Source organism: Ursus americanus, chromosome 7 (assembly GCF_024610735.1).
Source record: "Ursus americanus isolate L20-20 chromosome 7, mUrsAme1.1.p, whole genome shotgun sequence".
NCBI lineage: Eukaryota > Metazoa > Chordata > Mammalia > Carnivora > Ursidae > Ursus > Ursus americanus.
This window is the reverse complement of record NC_142133.1, coordinates 66,728,001-66,748,694: the sequence shown is the minus strand read 5'-3', so window position 1 is coordinate 66,748,694 and position 20,694 is coordinate 66,728,001. Positions and strand designations below refer to the sequence as shown.

The 20,694-nt window shown below is 45.0% G+C and overlaps 1 protein-coding gene across 21 annotated transcripts in view; it reads right to left on the bottom strand.

Moving 5' to 3' along the window:
- DTNB (dystrobrevin beta) overlaps positions 1–20,694 on the bottom strand; it is a 248,467-nt gene that overhangs the window by 18,696 nt on the left and 209,077 nt on the right. The window lies entirely within an intron of this gene.

Genomic DNA, 20,694 nt, shown 5'->3' with positions numbered 1-20,694 from the left:
TCATTTTTGTTTGCAAATGTATTTATGTACATTCCCGCATTTGACCCTCACAACAACTTGTGACTAGAAAGGGCACGCGTTTTTGTACCCATTTTATGGAAGAAAAACACGATGAAAAGAGCTTTGTGTTGGGCACTGTAGCTCACGGAGATGTGGGAATAACCCCGGGGACCCCGCGGGCGATGACGCGTACTCCGCATGTCTGCAGCCCCTGACCGCATGAACCACGCGCCCGAGCGTGTGTCAGGAACTCGGCGGCAGGCTGCTTCCCGGGCCCGGGTCCCTGCACTTGTCAAACACACAGTGAGGCCTTTTGGGGCATTTCACGGAGACTAGGTGAGAATGGCATGTTTAGTGGAAACTGAACCTTCCTTGTGAAGGCTCTGGTACAGTTTTGGAGAAAGCTTGGAGTAATGGGTAACATTTAAAGATTCTGGTTAAAAGGGAGCTCACTGAGATTTGGGCCCTGCTGCTGTTCAGAGCAAGGGAAACTGCGTGTGGCATACAGTGGGTTTTCTGTGGAAGCAAAACTGGGAAAACATAAGCCGAAGTGTGCAAATGACTTCAAACGAAGAGATTTATCTTTTGGGGTTCTAGCTCAGAAACTCCCCACACAACAGAATCTGCCCAAACATGCTGAGAGGCCATCCACACAAAGCCTTACCTCACTGTTCCAGCCAGTGTGGGTGGGCGCTGCACTAAACAGAAATGGTTTGTTCTCCGTGACTCTTCCCTTTGACTTGTGTGAGCACATGTATGTGTATGTTGAGAAATTTAAAATATACAGAAAGATGACAAGTACAATAAAGCACCCCCATGGATAACTGTTCATAGTTTGTCAAATTCAACCTAAAAACATTGCAGATAAGTCTGAAGACCCCTTGGACCACCAATCCTGTCCAGTCCCAGTCCCTCCTTTCACCCCTCCAGAGGCAACGATTAGTAAAGACTTTGGAGTGAAATTTTTTCTACCTATGTATACATATATAACTATGAATAATGTGTGATATTCATGCTTTTAAATTTTGCATGAATGGTATCTTATTGCGCATATAATTTTGCAATCTGCTTTTATCACTTAGCATAATTTCTGAGATCTTCCCATGATACAAATGATAAGAACTTAGACCCTTACCTCACATTATATACCAAAACTAACCAAAAGGGATCAGACTAAATATAAGAACCCATAAAAACTCTTAGAAGCAAAGATTAGGCAATAGCTTTTTAGATATGACACATAAAGCACAGGCTACAAAAGAAAATGATAAATTGGATTTCATCAAAATTGAAAACTTTTTTCAAAGGACACCTTTAAAAGGTGAAAAGACAACTCAAAGAATGGGAGCAAATTTTTGCAAAACACCTATTGGATCGGGGGCTTCTATCTAGAACACAGAAAGAACTCTTAACACTTAATAATAAAAGGACAAGTAACATAATAAAAATGGACAAAGGGCCTGAATAGACGTTTCTCTAAAGAAGACATACAAATGTCCAATAAGCACATGAAAAGATGCTTGACATCATGAACCATTAGGGAGATGCAAATCAAAACCACAATGAAACAGCGCTACACACCCATTAGGATTAGGCTACAATAAAAAAGACAGATAATAACGAGTGTTGACAAGGATGTGGAGCAACTGGAATGCTTGCATGCTGCTGGCAGGAATGGAAAATGGTGCATTCCTGCTACTTTAGAAAACAGTCTGGCAGTTCCTCAAAAGATTAAACATTGAGTGCTATACAACCTAGCAATTCCACTCCTATGTGTGTATACCCAAGAGAAACAAAAACATAGGTCTACACAAAAATTTGTACACAAGTGTCAACAGCAGCATTAAAAAAGTAGAAACAATCCAAGTGCCCATCAACTGAAGAATGATTTAAATAAAAATGTGGGATACAGGTGACCCTTGAGCAACAGGGATGTGAACTGCATGGTCCACTTACATGTGGATTTTTTTTATAGATACACCCCAGCACTGTAAATGTATTTTCTGTATGATTTTCTTCAACATTTTCTTCTCTCTGGCTCGCTTTATTGTAAGAATACATATAATACATATAACACAAAATATGTGTTAACTGACTATTTTATGGGTAAGGCTTCTGGTTAACAGTAGGCTATTAGTAGTTAAGTTTTGGGAGAGGCAAAAGTTATACACAGATTTTTGACTGTGCAGGAGGTCAGTACCCATAACAGCCCCACCATTGTTCAAGGGTCGACTGAATGGGACTCGGCAAATAAAGGAATGAAGTACGGATACATGCGACAGACCCTGAGGATGTTATACCAAGAGAAATAAGCCAGTTACAAAAGACTGAATATTGTTTGATCACATTTATATGAGATAACCACAATAGGCAAATCCACAGAGATAGAAAGGGGAGATTAGTGGTTGCCTGAGGGCGGGGGCCTGGGAGAAATGAGGAGTGAGTGCTAATGCGTGTGGGATTCTTTCAGAGGGTGATGAAATGTTCTAAAGTTGACTGTGGTGATAGTTGCACAATTCTGTGACTATAGTAAAAACGACTGTATTTTAGGCTTTAAAATGGTGAATTGTATATAGTATGTGAATTATATATGAATAAAAGTATCATAAAAAAGATACCACTAAGAAAAATAACAGGATAAGTCACAAACTGGGAAAGCATATTGGTAAATTAGATCTGATATAAAATTGTGGGTCTTTGCAATGATTTTTTGAATTTGACACCAAAAGCAAAGGCAACAAAAACAAAAATAAACAAGCGGGACTACGTCAGAAGTAAAAAGCTTCTGTACAGCGAGAAAACCATCAACAAAATGAAAAGCAACCTACCAAATGGGACAAAATATTTGCCAATCGTACATATGACAAGGAGCTTATATCCAAAATATATAATGAATTCATACAACCCAACAGCAAAAACAAAAACGATCTAATTTAAAAATGGACAGAGGAGGGGCGCCTGTGTGGCTCAGTCGGTTAAGCATCTGCCTTCAGCTCAGGTCATGATCCCAGGGTCCTGACATTGAGCCCCACATCAGGCTCCCTGTTCAGCGGGGAGCCTGCTTCTCCCTCTCCTGCTCCCCCTGCTTGTGCTCTGTCAAATGAATAAATAAAATCTTAAAAAAAAAAAAATAGAAGAACCAGGCATTTTTCCAAAGAAGATACGCAAATGGCCAACATGTATATGAAAAGGTGCTCAAAATCATGAATCATCAGGGAAACGCAAATCAAAACCACAATGAAATATCACTTCACACCTGTGAGAATGGCTATCAAAAAGATAAGAGGTACATATTGGTGAAGACATGGAGAAAAGGAAAGCCCTGTGTACTCCTGGTGGTAAGGTGAACTGGTACAGTCACCACAGAAAACAGTATAGAGGTTCTTCAAAAGATTAAAAGAAAACGAAAACAGGATCTAGAAGAAATATCTGCACTCCCATGTTCACCGCAGCATTATCCATAGTAGCTACGATATGGAAACAACCTAAGTGTCCATCACAGAAAAATGGCCAGACAAGAGGTGGCATATATGTACAATGGAATATTCGTCAGCCATTAGAAAGAATGTCCTGCTGTTTGTGACACTACGGATGGACCTTGAGGGCATTCTGCTAAGTGAAATCATCCAGACACAGAAAGACAAATACTGCATGGTCTCACTGAGACGTGGAAACGAAAGAGTCAAACTCACAGAAACAGAGTAGAAAAGTAGTTGGGGCCAAGGGTTGGGGGAAATAGGGAGAGGTTGGTAAAAGGGTACAAACTTTCAGCTGTAAGATAAATAAGGTCTGAGGATGTAACGTAAAACATGGTGACAACATATAGTTAATAACACTACTATAGAGCTGAAATTGGCTAAGAGAGTAAAGCTTCAATGTTCTCATACATACGAAAAGATAAATATGTGAGCTGATGGATATATGAATTACCTAGATAGAATCCTTTCATTATGTACGTGTAAATCAAGTCACCCCAATATATACTTCACATATCTTACAAGTTTAAATAAATAAATAAATATCTTACAAGTTTATATGTCAAGAAAGCGGAAATGAAAAAAAAATAAACAAACAAAACACAAACGTGTGTCCAGAAGATACAAAGAACTCTTACAGCTGAATAAGAAGAAGATAATGCAACTGTGAAACAAAGATTTGAACAGATGGTTCACTGAAGCCGATGTACAAATGGGCTAATAGTCACATGACAAATGCTCCACCTGAGGAGCCAACAGGGAAACGAAAATTGAAATTACGACGAGATACCACTTATCCACCGAAATAGCTACAATCAAAAAGACTGCCAGATGTGGGAAAACCAAAGCTCTTGTACATTGCTGACAGGACTGTAAAATGCTACAACCACTTTGGAAAACAGTTTGGCAGCTTCTTAAAACGGTACACATAAGCTCACCCAAAACTTGTACACAAATGTTCCTTAGCTACAGTTTAAGAGGCCAAAAGTGGAAATGACCGAAAGTTGGCTGACTGCTGAACGGACTGACAGAATGTGGTTTATCCTATACAATGGAATACTATGAAGTCTTTTTTTTTGCTATTTTTGTTATTAACTTTTATAACAATTTTCCATTGATAATTAAACATGTTCTATCTTGTGAAATATTTTATTTTTGTCAGTGCTTATGAAACATTTATTATTATTTATTTTCAGGGTATCTATTTTCCTTCCCAACATCTCGGGAACCCTGTTTTGGTCAGCTAACATTATCACATATTAATCATTGTACTTTAGGGAACCACCTCCATCTTCTACCCTATAATCACCATCATGCCCTGCTTTTCTGGCCATTTTTGGGGAGAGGGGGCCAATAATAAAGTGTAAAATTCACTCTGGTTTGGAAAGTGCTTTTGAACAGCCAGATCTGGCAGTTCTAGCCCCAATCCCAACGAGGTAATGAAGCTGGGAGAGAGGTAAGAGAATCTGTGGAAAAACAAGAAAGTCTATGCAAGGAAAGACCTGTGAGCCAGCACAGTCTGGGACACAGGAGATCACAGAAGTGGTGGACCCTGGCCTTCTTGGGCCTCTAAGACCCGAAAGGCACAGAATCAAGATCATTGCCTGGGTTGCTTGGACAGCATCAAGGAAGGACCCCATGTAGCCCAGGAGCCCATGGTTTTCCAGCTGCAAAAGCACCAAGCCTGAAGCTGTCTCTCAGTCACGGAGGAGTGAGAGCCTCACTGAGATCTGAGACTGTGTGTGCGCCTTGGCTGCTCAGGGAGCCTATGAATTCCACTGTCTCAGTTGCAGGGCGAGGAGTGCTGCCTGTGAGAACCAGGCCTGGCCACAAGCAAAGGACATGACCGCCTCAGCACAGATCAAGTCGGAGCCACGGACACTCCTCCCCTGATGTCACAGCACCCAGCACTAGTCCCCCAAAGCATAGCACCCATCTCAGGTGCAGGAAGGGGGATAAGCATCTGGGATGGGTGGCTTCAGAGTTTGCCTGAAAATGCCCAGACTGTTTCCAGCTCAGACAGTGAGCCCTCAAGAGGGAAATGAAGTCCTGTTAAATATTTCTTTTTTGCTTATCTATGTGGCCTGTGAAATTCACACTCATTTCACTGTGTGACAATTGTCTGTCATCCCCGCAGAGGGCCGACCCAGCATCAAGCACGTGGCAACTATTCAATAAAACTCCCTCAGTGAGTTTGGGCCAGGCACTGCTGCCTGAGGACTGAATGTTAGAGTCGTAAGACCCAAGATGAATGACTAGGTTGCTTTTTAAGAACATGAAACTGAACCTCTGCAAATATTTTAATAGGAAAATGATGATGGGCGATGAGGCCAAAGGGATGCACGGGGTGGCCAGCCACATGTGGCTGAAGCTCTAGGATCAGGAAATGAAACTACTGCTCACCATCGGCTTCAAAATAATCAGGCCCTCTTCCCGGGATCAGTGCCCAGGACGTGCGTTCTGAGAAAGATGAAGAACAGACTCCAGAAGCTATCTTTGTTCAGAGCAGTAGAAAGAGAAAGGCGAGCCTGCTGGGAAGGCACGATTTTCGCCAATGGATCTCAAGCACCAGCCCTTCCCTTTAGGGCCATGTTGGATCACAGTGCTAGGATGGAACTGTCAGAGCCCTCTGTGAATTCTGGCTCCAGCAGAGCAACACCAGTGTGGCATCCTGGTAGGTCAATGAATCACCTCTGGCCTGGGAGAGGCACACACCACAGCCAACAGCGGCTTCAGGAAGGCCTAGAGACTAGGGTGGGTCTTGGAGGAGGTAGACGTTGGTGCAGGGATGTCTGTGACCGCCACTGGCTGGTTTAGACAGAAAGTGAAAGGACAGTGACAGCTGCTTCTACCTATAGAAGGCCTGCGCTCTCCCCTGCCTGAAGGCCTCTCTGCCAGAAGCGCTACGCCCCCAGCGTGGTCAGACCAGCTCCCGCTGCCCCTCTAGGCGTTGGCTCCATCATCACGTCCTCCAGGGTCAGATTAGGGCTTCCTGTGATGCTCCCCAGAACTCTGAACAGCGTTAACCTCACCTCTCAAATTTTATCTTCCTCACCATTGTGCTTAGCACATGTAAATGCTTAATAAACGTTTGTTAAATGACAATGAGGTGTATCACGTTTCTGACCCTTTTGCTTCAGTAATGGAAAGCGGGAATGCAGCCAGAGCAGACAATAGTCTCCAGGGAGCACTAAATCTATCAGTCATCGATAAAGCTTTGTGTGAGATACTTCACCAGATGAGTCAATGTGATGGGCAGACCTCGGAGACGGCCTCCAATGACCTTGCCCCCTTCTGTCGCACTCCTGTGTAATCCCCTCCCCTTGAACACGGGCTGGGCGCAGTGACTACTGCCCCAGAGTCAGGCGAATGGGATGTCACTTCTGAGATTAGCTTATAAAAGACTGTGACTTACGTCTTGCCCATATTCGCTCATTCTCCTTCCTGCTTGTTCAGTCTAATGAAGCCAACTGCCATCTTGTGAGCTGCCCTGTGGAGAGGCCCACGTGACAGGGAACTGAGGCAGCCTCCAGCCACCAGCTGGCATTGAACGGAGGCCCTCAGTCCAGCAGCCATCGAAGAATCCTGCCAACAACCATGTGAGTTGTTGAGCCTTGAGATGCCTGTAGCCTTGTAAGAGACCCTGACCCTCAGCTTGCCCTCATCTGGACTCTAGGCCCAGAGCATCTGTGAGGTAATAAATATTTGTTCTACGAAGCCACTAGGTTTTGGGGTAAGTTGTTGTACCTGTGGCGACAGGTAACTCATATGCTCAGACTGATTTTCTTCCTCATACATTACTGGGGTAGTCCCATCTGAAGGACATTTGATTGAGAAGGAATGGGAGGGAAGGGTTTGGAATATGAGAGCCCAAGCCCAGAAGCCCTCGTGAAAGGCCAGAGACCCAGGGAAAGAGGATTGTGGATGAGAACAGAAGCAAGGATATATAATCAAAAAACATTTTACCTGATCAGAGAACGTACCTAAGTCCCCGAGTAAACGAGCTTGTCCTGATGCTGGATAATAATCACAGGCCCTGGAGACAATCCTCTGCTGAAAATTCACTGACTGAGCAGAGGAGGGAAAGCTGCAGGCTCAGAGCTGGAATCCTAGCTCTCTCCACTGCTTCAGGGTGCACACAAAGAGGTGATGTGGTTTACGGGAAGGGCGTGGCCTACATGCCTGGAGACCTGTGATTTTCTTCGGACTGTAGAGCACACGCATTTTAATTGTTCTGGGGTGCAGCCTTCTTACTTATAAACTGAGTGGCAACATGTAGATGATCTCTGAAGTATTTTTCAGATTTAAAATTCTATGATTTTCTAACTTTTGCCAAGTTACCTCATCTTGCAAATGTCAAGTCATCCTGGCCTTGTTTTGGTCACAACCACGTTGTCAGTGAAGGACCCTCCGAGGGCCCTCAGCAGCCGTCTCAGGGTCACAGACCGGCATGTTCCCTAACTTACCCTTCTCACGAGTGGAGTCAGTACGAGAGACGCTGCCCATTTGGGCTCATGCAAACGAAGCCTGCGAGGAGGTGCTGGGAGCAGGTGCCTGCAACGAAGCTGGGACCAGCTCAAGACAGAGTTGCAACAGGGCCCTTCTGGTTACATGACCACAGGCTGGAGCGTGGAGATCACACACAGTTCGAGACAGTTTGCAGTGCAGAGCAGCACTCTGGGCATGCTGACAGTCACCGACGCTCCTGGTCAGGGTCTGTTCATTCTCTGCCCTCTCAGCAGGTCTGGGCCAGACAGATACACTCAAAGCCAAGCTAGAGCACTGCACTGTGAAATTTCCCTTGTCTCAAAAGCACAGATGGGGTTTTACTCTCAGGCAGGCAGGACCTCCCTGTGAAGAATGCCAAGCACTCCACTCACCCCAAAACCAAATCTAGAACAAATGACACAGGAGGAGGCTGGGCGCAGCGTCACGGATGGAACCTTGAGGTTATGGGGAACCTGAGAATCACACAGAAATCAGTAAAGGTGGAGGAACTAGTCGGGTGGCTCCAGGGGATGGGGATAAGCCGTCCAATGCAGGTATAAAACAATCTTGCGCCACTGGCTAGAGCTGCCAGGATAGGGGCAATTAACCTGGGGAAGCTGGGGAAGGTCTGCAAAATGCTGCTTGGTGTTTGAAGGTTTCCTGATGCAAGGACAGTGGGATCTTGTTGTAATACAACCTATAACAAAGGCCTGAATGCAGCACGGGCCAGTCACCAATAACCCAACACAATAAATGCCCTGTAACTCAGGTTCTCTGAATACAGAGGTCCCTTGTAGTTGGAAACAATTCCGCTAGAAATACAGAGCTGGAGAAATGTTACAATCTGGGAAGTTCTTTGGTCTGCTGGCTCTTCCCTTCTAAATTGGCAAAGATGCTGAGAACCTGAGAAAACTAGGTATCACATTCTAAGAAAAGGACTCAGAAATTATGCTTTTAATTTCAGAATGCTCATGACCCCAAGAAAATAGCCTCTTTTTTTTTTTTTTTTTTTAGTCCAACACTCATTTTATATTTGAAGAGACTGAGGCCTAGAGAGGTCACGGGGTTCCAAATAAATGAGCAGAAAGGCTAAGACTGGTACCTGGGTCTTCTAATTGCCTCAAGCTGCTAGGAGAATCCGAGGCATAGCATAGTGTTGCTGAGGCCGGAAGGAACGTGGGTCAGCTGAGACCTCTCACAACTGAAGCGGACCGTGGTCTTCAACAGGACAATTCAATTCCAGAAAAGGTGAGAAATGTGAGAAAGGAGAGAACAGCGATGATGACTTAGTCTCTTGTCTACGACACGAATCTAATACTGAGCCAGAGCAGGTGGAGAGAGTGCCGGCGGAGGTGATGTGAGGACACTGGGAGCAGACACCGGTGCTCACGGGCTGTGGCGGAGAGAGCCGGCTACAGCGGGAGAGAGCCACGGTCCTTAGCAGGAGAACGATTTGCACCATGCTCGGCTGTGCTTAGATATCCCCAGTGTGGTGCTTGGCACACAGTAGGGGCTCCATAAATCCAATCTCCTTCCCTTCTTTTTCTTCATGGCACAGGTACGAACTTTTTCCTATCTCCTTAGGACACATTACAGTCAAGTAATCAAGCCCAGAGTGGCTTGTGGCAAAAAGCCTGATTTGGAGTTACTGCCCTCTCTGGAGCATTGATAACTGTATCCTGTGCGTGCGCGCGCGCGCGCACACACACACACACACACACACACACACACACACACAGCTGCGACCGAAACTCTGAGCTAAGCTGTTATCATGGTAACAGAAGGAGACGCTTTAGTCTCCATCTCTCTCTCTCTCTGACTCATGGACACCTGCCAGGTACCAGATGGCCTTTGTGGACAATTACCTTCATTTTGCTGCAGTGTATTTAAATTAAACAAACTGGCCTCTTTGCTGCCGATTTTCAGAGGCCCTCTCAGAAAAACAACAACAACAACAACAAAATGCACAAAAAACAACACTGAGGGAAAGGAGCTGTAAGTCTGAAATTTAGGTGAGGCAGCCCGGACTGTAGAGAGAAATGGGATGAACAAAGAATGGACTTTGCACGGACTTTCTACCTTCAGGAAAAGGTAAACCAGAGCCCACATACTATTTCCAACTGGTGTTGGTGGTGGCTCTTCTAGGAAAATGCAGCCGCCTCATCAAATGTGGCAGTGAGTGGAGAGAGGGGGCCGCCCTGCCCGTCCCGCTGCAGGCTTGGGAATAACTGCCTTACGCGGACCAGGGACGGAAGCGAGCACACAGAGAGGGTGAGGTGCAGGAGGTGAGAAAGGCATCCACCCTGCAGTGAGCAAGGACGGGGTCGGGTTCCATCTGGGGGGAGTTAGCAACAGCTCCAGAACAAGCCCAGAGACCGTCCCATCTTAGCAACGGTGCTACCTGCAAGCTGGTAGGTTTTAAAGGTAAATTTTGCTTCGCAACACCAGAGAGAAGAGCTGGACAGTTTTATGACGTGTCTCCTTTCTTTCCACCCTGAAGACTACGAACACCCACGTGTGGGTCGGCTGGAAGGACGCGATGGCGCCACCGGAATGTCTGCCATGCGGTCCCTCCGTCCCACATCATCCCGGGAACACAGGGCTTCCACAGAGCCTGTCCCTCGCTGTGGCGGCCTGTGGGGTCAGACAGGTAACAGCGACTGGAGCACCGCTGGGTGATTATGATCACGGTATTGGCAACGGGCAGAAGATGGTTATGGTTCTCGATCTTCATGATCCTGCCTCTAGTCAAGTCAAACTAAATTATGCAGAAGATGAAGCTTCCCTTGAGGCTTGGGGGGGGCGGTGTCTAGCTATCTTTCTTAGTAGAAGGAGGAACGCATACTAAGTTCCAGAGACAAAGAACAATCTACTAAAACTCACCATAAACCCAAAGATCAAAAGAAGTTGAAATTTAAACTTTCAGATAGGGAAGCTCATAAATTCTAAGACCAGATTACGCTCTTTCTGTTTGTTTCTCCTAGTTTGTCCGGCTCTACTTGAAAATGGTATTGCATTAGCTCTCATTGCAGGATTTTTAAAGTCAGTTCTCAGAGAAATGATCAGGGACCCCACTGAGGGGAAAATCCCTATAAAATGAATACCAAACACTCAGATTGCATTATTAGAAACAAAAAGAGAACAGACTGCCAGGAGAGCATGGTCCTTATTCAGACACCTACATCAGTGATCGGGCAGGCAGCCAGAACCTATCCAGGATATTTTAAAATTCAGTGAGTCAAATTTAAATGCTACGGAACAGGTATGCAAAACTTGCATGGTGAGGTACGGCACCCTATTCAACACCACCATTCTCTGCTGAGTCCCTGCTGTATAGAACAGTGTGGAGTCCAGGCTTTGCAGTTAGGGAACCTAGTTTGGATGCCAGCTTTGCCATTTACTAGCAGTGTGATCTTGGGTAACTTACTTAACCTCTCCACATCTCAGATTCTTCATATGCGAAATGGATAATATCTTTGCAGGCTGGTGTGGATAAACATGAAATGCTTCACACTCCAGCTCAACAGAACCCTACCTGCCGTCATTCTACTTTGAAAGGTGCTGGGGGTTACAAAGGGGCAAGTCTCCACACCCGGCAGGCTCACTGTCCCCTGAGGCTGTGAGGCATGTATGCAATTCGCATACAAAGGAGGGTGAAATCCGTGCCTAGTGGAGGCCTAAAGGAAAAGCACAGAAGCGAGAGAGTGTCACTCTGACCTTCTGGAACCCGGTAAGGTTTCACAGAAGAGGTGGCATCTGAGAGTATCTTGAGGGGTATAATTTCAATCAGCAGAAAAGGCTCGGGAAGGGCGATACAGGTGAGGAAAGGGCATGAACACAGGGAGGCTGGCCTGGGAGAGGAGGCTGCCCACGGAGGGGGAGTGGGGGGGAAGTCGGGGGGGCAATGGCTAGCATGTACGGAGCATGAGGACACATGGTAGGAAAGAGGAGTGTGGGCCACCATCCTCCAGGGCCTTAAAAAAATAGTCACCTAGTTTATTTACTAGGCCAGAGATGGGCAAACTGCAGCCCATGGCCAAATCTGGCTCACCACCACCTGTTTTTTACAGTCCATGAGCTAAGAATGGTTTTCACATTTTGAAACGGTTACATTTTAAGTGGTTATATAAGTACCTACATAATATCTCTGATTTGGTTTACCAAGCCTAAAATATTTACTGTCCAAGCCTTTAATAAAATGCTGTTGAGCCCTCCTGGGGGCGGCGGCACAGGGAGCTAGGAGCTAGGGAAGGCTCTTGAGACCACGGCACGGCCAGTGCCATGTGTGTCTAGGAAGCTGGCTCTGGGGCACCGTGAAGGAGGGACTGAGCAGCTAGAGACAGAACACAAGGAGCCCCATGCGGAGGCTCTTCCAACAGTCCAGGGGACAGACGATGGAGGCTGGAATGAAGAAAGCCAGCGGGAACTGAAAGGAGAGACACAAGCAGGCTTGCAGAACAGCAAGTGCGCAGAGGAGCAGAAGCCTGGAGAGGGTGCGCGGACACGCAGCACTGGCAGGAAAGACGGACAGAGGAGTGATTTTCGGGGAACACGCCTGAAAATCGTTCACTGTCCAGCCCATATCTAAACCTCAGACTCAGGGCCTCTGAGAATGCCTCGGGGGCTCAGGCTGGTGTCACGAGTAAGGTTCTCTGGGCTCAGGGCAGTGCTTCTTAACTGGGGGTAATTTCATCTGCTAGGACTTGCTGGGGGGCAGGGGCTACCACTGGAATTTAGTAGGTGGAGGTCGAGGGAGCTGCTGAACACCCTACAAAGTAAACCCCCCCAGGCCCCCCTGAAAGAGTTATCTGGCCCACAATTCCACAGTGCTGAGGATGAGAAACCTGGCTGCGGGTGAGACAGTCTTCTTTCCCCAGGTGTGGCTGCTGTGGAAGGAAGGGCTGGTCACCCATAGCCTCAGGTTAGCCTGGGACCTTCAAGGGGCCCAAGAATAAACTCTCACATCTTCTGCACATTTGGAAGATGTCCCAGGGTGGGGGCAGCTATAGGCCTCAGAGTCTCCTAGATTCTCTCTTGGTTTCCTGAGGTCCGAGATGGTTAAATACAAGAATTGAAATTTGATATGTGAAAGCAATTATATAGCGAGTGTTGTATATATTTAAATTAAGAACACATAATAATAAATGTACCGAAGGATTTATGAAAAATAAATAAATAGACAGATAGATAAAAGTACTGAAGGGTTTATAGTTAGCCAGCTCGTAGAGCAGTGATGAGCTGGCACGAATCCTTATTAAAGGTACTATATTAGCTGCAGTTAACTGTCTCTCTGCATTGCCTCTAATTTTATAAAACATGCTTCTACTTTTCTTTCTTCTTTTCTTCTCTTTCTCTCTCTTCCTCCTTCCAGCTCCCTCCCTGCTCCCTTCCTCCTCCCTGCCCCCACCCCTTTCTTTTAAAGCGTTAGAGCATCTATACTGCAGTGTCAAATGACAGTAATTCCACTTGCCAGATTATATGATGGGCAGCAAATGGAGAAGAGTGCAAAGGTCTACTGTACCCTTTCTAACATGGTTCTTTTGGCTGAAACTAAGCAGATGTTCATTTCAGGTAAGGACTCTAGGCCAGAAAGCTCCCTATCTCGGTATTACGGTTAATATGGAACATCAGAACCTGCCTGAGATCAGCTATAAGACCCCAGAGACCAGCACAGCATCAGGATTTGATAAAATGCCTACAGATGCTCTCAAAGTGAAGGGTCATATATCCAATCCCAAGCCAAGAGAGGATGCTAGGGTGAGGTCTAGCAGAAAGACAGCACTAGGGATTCCTCTCCTCCTGTAGAAGCCCGAAAATCCCAGAGATAAGTCAAAGGACAGGCCTTCATGGGAGGAGCTGATGCTTTCTTTTGTCTGGAAAAGTGGGAGGTAGAAGGTTGGCATGAGGCAACACTGAGGGAGGAGCTGATTATTGAAAGAAAGCCCAGACAATGAAGGGAGGGCAGAGGGTTTCAAAGTCACAAAAGGAGACACTAGTCCAATGAATCCAGTTGGTCTTCGTAGACCCTTCTTGGTTTATAGCCTTTCTGCAATATACCGACTGGAATTAGTGATGAAAGGATGAAAGGGCTGTGAAGTTGAAGTTTACAGATGAAGAAACAGGTTTGTAAAGGCAATGCACGTGTTCAGATAGAAAAGAAATGAGGTTTTGTCAAGAAGGTTCTATCAGAACAGCAATCCACTCATATAATTCAATAAGGCAGATTAAGATTTTATTCCTTCTCTTTCATTGGTTGAAACCAAAGGGGGAGGGGGGTTGGACAAAACAAAGCCTATTTTGCAGAGCTGTCTATACTCTGTAACTCTACTGAAAATTTTCTTTCCAGGGTTGCTGATAACTTGCTGATTGTCAAATCCAAGGGCTTCCTTATTTTATTGTCTTAATAACTTTCTCCCTCTTGAAACTATCTGAGCTTTCACAAGAACCCACAATTCTACCCCTCCCACCTCCACTTTCTTCCTTTTCTCTACTATGGTTTTTTCCTAAGGCTCATGTATATGGTTTCAATCCTAATTTTATGTTGAAGACTTCCAAATCTACAATGCTAGCCATGTATTTCCACTGAAATTTCAGTTGCATATCCCCAAATATATAGCAGACCATACAAAAAGCTTGACCGCCTGCCTAATCTTTGAAACTCAGTATGTTCAAAATCAGGTCAAAGTCCCCTTTCTGCCCCAGATCATCTCACCTTTTCACTTCTTCAGTCAATGTACCCATCATTTTCCCAGGTCCTCAGGCTCAGAACCTAGAAAAGTCATCTTTTACTTATTCTTTTCTGTTGATGCTTTGCTGAGACTCAGACTGTAGTACTCTGGGAGAGACAGTGTGTCCCAGGGATTCAACAGTCTTCCAGCAGAAGGACAATTTCTCCAGCTTGGTGTGTAGAGAATTTCCCTAGAGACCTTGGAGGACAGTTTTCATATGTTGTATGCATTCTGGCCAAGAGAGGAAAAGACAGAAATATAGTACAGAAGGGAAATAAAAAAGCAGGCAAGGAAATCTCTCAGTCTGTCATTGATGACGGGGAGGAAAAATACTGGGGATGCTGCAAAGACTCAAGGTGATTCCCCCCTATATCCTCAGACTGTAAACTCCTGGTAAGTGTTCAAGGGGTTTCAGGGGAGTTAAATACAAATACTTATTTTTAATATTGTAATGATGTTTCCTCTTTTTGGGAAAAAACGAATTGAATTAAAAAAAAAGTAAAACAACAAACTACCAGTTTCGCACAGTGAGTACAGGAGCCAACACTGATGAATGAGCCCACTCTGCAGGCTCTCCCACGGGCATCTATGTGCAGGTGGCACATCAGATAGTCTAGACAGACTGGGACCGCGACCTAGGCTAACGGTTTGCGGCAAAGTCCTGTAGTACACCACACTGATCTTGGTTTACCAAAAGACATCTGGGGAGTTTGCAAACTTAGGGGGACACCAGTGGTGACTATGGCTCAGGATATCACTGACCTGACTTGCGTGTCTGTATTTAAGTTAACATGACAACAATGAAATAAAGTTCATACTACTTGAGGGTGGTATTTGTGTAGGATTCCTCTCGTTATCCTCTAGAAGGCCAAGTTCACTGCCTTGAACATACATAGTAAGACACTGCTGAATAAATAAATAAATGGCAATTCTTTGCATTGGGGTAGAAGTAGACTCAGGCTTCTATTTCAGAGTGCGGTGGGGTCCAAGAGTCCAGAAGATTTAGAGCCATGGGAATCTGAATCACTTCCCAATGAGATTGTGTCCAAAGGTTCAGTGAAGCAAGAGGGGAAATGGTCCATGAGCACATCAAGGGGTTCGCCAATAATCTCTTTAATGGACAAAGGAGGTTTTTATTTGTTGTTGTATAGAGTTTTTTTTTAAAGTCCTTTCTCTGAAACTTACAAAGTTAATATTCATGACGCTTGTTAGAGTCCTCATGGATTAACCATGGCTAACTAAATATTGAGTGGCCTTCTTCTGAGGCATATTTGGGGAAGCCAGATCAGAGATGTGGGCTTCTAGCCAGCCCACACCATTCTTTCTTTAGTGCAGTTGTAGTGGGTTATTCGTCTGATTCTGGAAATCAGAAAGGTCACGGGGCAAGATCCCACTTGATATCCCAACTTACTGAAGTAAAAAGAAAGGTTCCAAGTGTGGCAATGCTCTCTTAGTGGAATCCCCAAGATTCCTCTAATTACATAATTTTCAGAGTCCCACCTATAATCCCCTGGACCAGTAATTACCATATTACTAATTTGGATCAGGGCCACCTCCATGGGAGCCCCCTATCCTTATATTTACTATCTAAAGTTAGAGTCCTCAAGCCTGATGTTGATCTGCATATGAAAGGTAGTGACTTCTAGGGGCGCCTGGGTAGTGCAGTGGTTAAGCATCTGCCTTCGGCTCAGGGCGTGATCCCAGCGTTCTGGGTTCGAGCCCCACATCAGGCTCCGCCACTAAAAGCCTGCTTCTTCCTCTCCTACTCCCCCTGCTTGTGTTCCCTCTCACTCGCTGGCTGTCTCTCTCTGTCAAATAAATAAATAAAATCTTAAAAAAAAAAAAAAGGTAGTGACTTCTAATAGGAGAATTCAGAGAAACATTCAAGGAAATATCTTTGATGAATAAACCCTACCCCTTGCCTTGGATAGCTCATTTCATTTGGTGTTAGCAATCCAGCAGTAAAATTTTATGGTATACTGAGTCACTGGGGAGAATGGAACACCGAGATGTAACCAGAATGAATTTATACATCTGAAATCTCTCCAGATTAGCACTGGAGGAGCCCACAGCTTAAGTGCACCGAGCAGCAAACACCATCACCAGCATTACTCATCAGTCTGCTGTTACCTCAGTGAGCTCCTTTGTTGTCACTGCTGGTGAATCCTGTAGCCAGGCTGCAGATGCTGGGTTTTTACTAAACAAAGCTCAATATTTTCAAGTGATACAAATAACTATAGATATCCCACATTGTATAGATGACCTGTATTTAAAAAAAGAGGATGATTCTATTCTATGTAATCAGTATCTGTTCTTTAGACAGAAATAAAAATAGAGTGAATAATAATACTGATATATTAGCTTGGTGTTTCTATTCCTTTGGCAACCTTGAAATTCCTTTTTCTGATACCTTTTTATAAAGGGCTTTTCTGAGCCATGATTCAGTCTCCTGAATGGGTAGACCTATTGTGCAGGAGTACCTTGAGCAAAGTGACTGTTAAAGGTACTCGAAGCAGTTATGGCCCTCATAATTAATAAACTTATGAATTCACACTGCCTTTTAACTCAAAATCTTGTAAATCTGGTTAATACTGGTTTTCATTCAGCAGCTATTTATTGAGTATCTGCTGTGTGGCAGGCATCAGGCTAGTGACTGGGGATGCAGTAGTGAAAAAGGCAGACAAAGTCCTTTAATTACAGTCTTATGATTATCGTGGGCCTGATTAACCCTGACTCAACTGATACAATCTAATTCCCGAGCCTGTTAAACTGTAGGGTATATCGTGGGTTGAAGAGTCACTCAGTGAAGTCATATCTGAAACAGCCAGGCAGTTCTGCCCTTAATTATAACCCTTGGATCTGAGAAGAGAGAGGGGAAGGAGGGAGGAGGGAGAGAGGAAAGACATAAGAGTTATCAGCTGAGGCGCTGATGCCACTCACAGCAGTGGAGAAGTGGCTGTGGCTGAAAGCAGGCCCACAGCATGAGAGCGGCTAAGTCACAGTCATTACCCATTCCTCTCAGATCCCCCCACAGCCAAAATAATCCCTAAAGAGGAAAGAAGCAAGAAGGCGGACTACATGAAAAGTTCTCTATAATGGATTTATAGAGCCAATTTGGGGAAGCCTGTCTAGTAAATTCTTCATTGTACAAGTCTCTCACGATTATTTTATTACCCATATAGGGTAATACATCTTGATAGCAAAGAAATTAAACTACACCAGCCAGAACCCAGGAAGGAAGAAAGTTACAACTTAGCTCTGTGCTAAATACCTCTTTGTGCCTCACTCAGTAACGAGAGAAACTAAAACAGAGACGCTAGTTCTAAAGCTTTATATGTCTAGGTGTTAAAAATGTTGTTGAATTACATAAAGCCATTCAGCTCAAATTTGAGCCTCAGAGCTGAGCCCTGAGTGGGTCCAGTTTAAACCTGTGACGTAAACAAAGGATATTTAAACCTACATCCACAGAACAGAATGTCTTACCTACACCGCTGTGGTGAAAGATGAGAAAAAAAACAGTTTGTACCAATTCATGCCATGGGTGGTCCTATGAGAGTGTGAGGACAAGGTCATGAGCTCAGGACCGTGGCCACGGAGAACACCCAAGACATACACACGAGCGGCTCACTGGGGCAAGCTTAGCGGTCCAGGCTAGCTTCTTATTTGGCCAACGCAGGGGTAGGACGATCTCACACAGAAGCACAGGTCACTGAATTGAGCGTGTTATTTAATCCCTTATCTGCTCAAGGTCCGCTTTTTAAATACTTTTTTAATTTTCTAAAGTAATCTCTACACCCAACGTGGGGCTGGAACTCATGACCCTGAGATCAAGAGTCACATGCTCTACCGACTGAGCCAACCAGGCGCCCCAAGGTCAGCTTTCAATTAACCTGAGAAACAAAATACCAGAAGTGGCAATTTCTGGTTCTTAGATTACATGGCAATCCATAATATTTTTTTTTTAAGATTTTATTTATTTATTCGACAGAGATAGAGACAGCCAGCGAGAGAGGGAACACAAGCAGGGGGAGTGGGAGAGGAAGAAGCAGGCTCATAGCGGAGGAGCCTGATGTGGGGCTCGATCCCACAACGCCGGGATCACGCCCTGAGCCGAAGGCAGACGCCCAACCACTGTGCCACCCAGGCGCCCCTATAATATTGTTTTTTTTAATGAAATGTCTATTGGAAGCTCTACGGCTACCATTAAAATGGACACTCATAATGACTGCCCTTTTCTGAGAGAGTTCTCGGGTAGGGTGCAAGGTACTTCGCTCTGAGCTGGCACACTCAGAGAGGGATTAGGAGATGCCAGTCTGGGCTGACTGCCGGAGTAAGTTCCCAGCAAGCGGTTTCAGCTGTGACGTGCATCTCTGGGGTGTAAGGGAGAGAAGAGAGGAAAGGGAACACTGGTTGTCAGCAGCTACAGGGGAGGTGATGCCCTGGACCGGCAGGAAGGAGATGAGGCTGTCAGGGAAATGGGGAGCAGGGAGACGGAAGGAGAGATGTTCTCTTTCCTTCCCTCAACACAAGCTCACCCATCCTCCTACTTGTGCTAGGCATTACCAGCATCTGCTTCTCTGAGGCTTCTAAGCAAACTGGAGGATTATACTTCCATGACCCTGGAAGTCAAGTGTGGTCATGTGACTTGCTTTGGCCAGTGAAACAGAGTGGAAGTGATGTGTGTCAGGTCTTGGAAGAAGCATTTAATGACTGGGCTTGACTTTGCATCCTTGTCTTCTCCTGCTTTGCCCATGTGAATGTACCTACTGGGGAAGTGCCATACGATCAAAGCAACAAACTATGTGTGAATGAGGAAAACGACAAAACCAAACAAACTTCTGTTACAGTAAAGCCACTGAAATCTCTGGGTTGTTCGCCTACCTTAGTCCCATAATCTATCTCCTTTCCCTCTTTCTGAGTCTCTCTCCCTTGCTCGCTCCTTTCTTGCCTCCTCCCCTCATCTGATCTCTTCCTTCCTTTCTTCTCCCCTTTATTATTTCATTGTCCTAACCGAAAATAATAAAAAATATGTTGTATATTCCTATTCTTCATCTAAAACATGGATGAGTTTGTTTTTTGAAAAAGAAATGAGTGAATTTTTTGAATTAAACATTTCATATCTCTCTCTTAAAATTAAAGCCCTGAGGTGAATTAAAAATCAGCTTTAGCTTGTGTAAAAAAAAATGTATGCTTTGGGGCGCCTGGGTGGCACAGCAGTTAAGCGTCTGCCTTCGGCTCAGGGCGTGATCCCGGCGTTCTGGGATCGAGCCCCACATCAGGCTCCTCTGCTGGGAGCCTGCTTCTTCCTCTCCCACTCCCCCTGCTTGTGTTCCCTCTCTCGCTGGCTGTCTCTATCTCTGTCAAATAAATAAATAAAATCTTTAAAAAAAAATGTATGCTTTGAAAATCTTACAATGTTCTATAAACATATGCTGTGCTATTGTGGATAGGCCCTCAATTGATTTTCTTGTGTGGGTTAAGGGCTATCTGGAAAAATAGAAACAAACATGAAACTTCCCTAAACACCATGCAACAGCCATGCCGCTCAAAACCAGAGCCCCTCCTGGAGCCGACTCTGAGCAGGAAATCACTCAGGTCATAACCAGTCGCTTAGTCTTCATTGGTAACTTGGTTACAAAGGCTACTGGGGCTGGAGCATCCAGAAGCCTGCTCAAGACTAAAGGACATTTGAAGTTATCACAATAACTACACAGTTTCATGCACAATCACTCATGACATAGTATTTAGGCCTGAGGTCACCCCCACAGCCCCGAAAGTTGTTTCGAGCAATTCAAGTCACTCTAGACATGAAGCAGCAGAGAATGCAAGAGCAGGAAAATGCAATCGTAGCCTGACTAATCATGCATATTTAACTAAACACAACAGATGTGTACTTAAAAAAAATTCAACAAGCTCTGGTTTCAGGTAAGAACACGCTCTGCTAGGTAAACATGACGTGGACTTTCAGGCCATTTTACAGCACCACGGGGAGAGCTGCCGAG